The sequence below is a fragment of the Schistocerca gregaria genome, unplaced genomic scaffold, assembly GCF_023897955.1.
Source record: "Schistocerca gregaria isolate iqSchGreg1 unplaced genomic scaffold, iqSchGreg1.2 ptg000199l, whole genome shotgun sequence".
Classification (NCBI taxonomy): domain Eukaryota; kingdom Metazoa; phylum Arthropoda; class Insecta; order Orthoptera; family Acrididae; genus Schistocerca; species Schistocerca gregaria.
In genome coordinates this window covers 2,040,134-2,042,660 of record NW_026061737.1, presented here as the reverse complement: position 1 = coordinate 2,042,660, position 2,527 = coordinate 2,040,134, and positions in this window count along the sequence as shown.

Here is a 2,527-nt window from a genome sequence, read left to right as displayed (position 1 = left end):
GCACGGGAGAATGTGAAAAGTGTTCATATGTATTAAAAACCTGAGACATCCGTCCGTTTTCGTCATTTGTGATCGAATCGACTTAAAGCCAGATCGTCACATTGGCCGCTCTTCTCTCTGAAACGGTTGTACTTATCGTCTACAAAGCTATGTCACGTGCTTCGGTATGTGGAGACACTAAAAGCACCATAGTAGAACACAGATGAAGCTTCTAAATTGATGTAATAGCCAGTAAGAAGTAGTACAATTCAAGTTTTAGGTATCAATTATTGACTTTTTAGCTGGCTTTGGTGCCTTCGATATGAGCTAGGACCTTAAGATTCTGCATGTAAGGAGGACTAGCAGCCGCGTTGCACGGGAGAATGTGAAAAGTGTTCATATGTAAAAAAATACCTGAGATATCCGTCCGTTTTCGTCATTTGTTATCGAATCGACTTAAAGCCAGATCGTCACATTGGTCGCTCTTCTCTCTGAAACGGTTGTTCTTATCGTCTGCAAAGCTATGTCGCATGCTGCGGTATGCTGAGACACTACAAGCAGCATAGTAGAACACAGATGAAGCTTCTATGTTGATGTAATAGCCAGTAAGAAGTAGTACAATTCAAGTTATAGGTATCGATTATTGACTTTTTAGCTAGCTTTGGTGCCTTGGACGTGAGCTAGGACCTTAAGATTCAGCATGAAAGGAGGACTAGCAGCCGAATAGCACGGGAGAATGTGAAAAGTGTTCATGTGTAGTAAAAACTTGAGAAATTCGTCCGTTTTCGTCATTTGTTATCGAATCGACTTAAAGCCAGATCGTCACATTGGCCGCTCTTCTCTCTGAAACGGTTGTACTTATCGTCTGCAAAGCTATGTCGCGTGCTGCGGTATGTGGACACACTAAAAGCACCATAGTAGAACACAGATGAAGCTTCTAAGTTGATGTAATAGCCAGTAAGAAGTAGTTGAATTCAAGTTTTAGGTATCGATTATTGACTTTTTAGCTGGCTTTGGTGCCTTGGACATGAGCTAGGACCTTAAGATTCTGCATGAAAGGAGGACTAGCAGCCGAGTTGCAGGGGAGAATGTAAAAAGTGTTCATATGAAGTAAAAACCTGAGTAATCCGTCCGTTTTCGTCATTTGTTATCGAATCGACTTAAAGCCAGATCGTCACATTGGCCGCTCTGCTCTTGAAACGGTTGTACTTATCGTCTGCAAAGCAATGTCGCGTTTTGCCGTAGGCGGAAACAGAAAAGCACCAAAGTAGAACACAGATGAAGCTTCTAAGTTGATGTAATAGCCAGTAAGAAGTAGACCAATTCAAGATTTAGGTATCGATTATTGACTTTTTAGCTGGTTTTTTGTGCCTTGGACATGAGCTAGGACTTTATGATTCTGCATAAAAGGAGGACTCGCAGCCCAGATGCACGGGTGAATGTGAAAAGTGTTCATATGTATTAAAAACCTGAGACATCCGTCCGTTTTCGTCATTTGTGATCGAATCGACTTAAAGCCAGATCGTCACATTGGCCGCTCTTCTCTCTGAAACGGTTGTACTTATCGTCTGCAAAGCTATGTCGCGTGCTGCGGTATGCGGAGACACTAAAAGCACCATAGTAGAACACAGATGGAGCTTCTAAGTTGATGTAATAGCCAGTAAGAAGTAGTACAATTCAAGTTTTAGGTATCGATTATTGACTTTTTAGCTGGCTTTGGTGCCTTGGACATGAGCTAGTACCTTAAAATTCTGCATGAAAGGAAGACTAGCAGCCGAGTTGCACGGGAGAATGTGAAAAGTGGTCATATGTAGTAAAAACCTGGGAAATTCGTCCGTTTTCGTCATTTGTTATCGAATCGACTTAAAGCCACGTCGTCTTATTTGCCGCTATTCTCTCTGAAACGCTTGTACTTATCGTCTGCAAAGCTATGTCGCATGCTGCGGTATGCTGAGACACTACAAACAGCATAGTAAAACATAGATGAAACTTCTAAGTTGATGTAATAGCCAGTAAGAAGTAGTACAATTCAAGTTTTAGGTGTCGATTATTGACTTTTTAGCTGGTTTTTTTTTTGCCTTGGACATGAGCTAGGACTTTATGATTCTGCATAAAAGGAGGACTAGCAGCCCAGTTGCACGGGAGAATGTGAAAAGTGTTCATATGTATTAAAAACCTGAGACATCCGTCCGTTTTCGTCATTTGTTATCGAATCGACTTAAAGCCAGATCGTCACATTGGCCGCTCTTCACTCTGAAACGGTTGTACTTATCGATTGCAAAGCTATGTCGCGTGCTGCGGTATGCGGAGACACTAAAACCACAATAGTAGAACACAGATGAAGCTTCTATGTTGATGTAATAGCCAGTAAGAAGTAGTACAATTAAAGTTTTAGGTATCGATTATTGACATTTAGCTAGCTTTGGTGCCTTGGATATGAGCTAGGACCTTATGATTCTGCATGAAAGGAGGACTAGCAGCCGAGTTGCACGGGAGAATGTGAAAAGTGTTCATATGTAGTAAAAACCTGAGAAATCCGTCCGTTTTC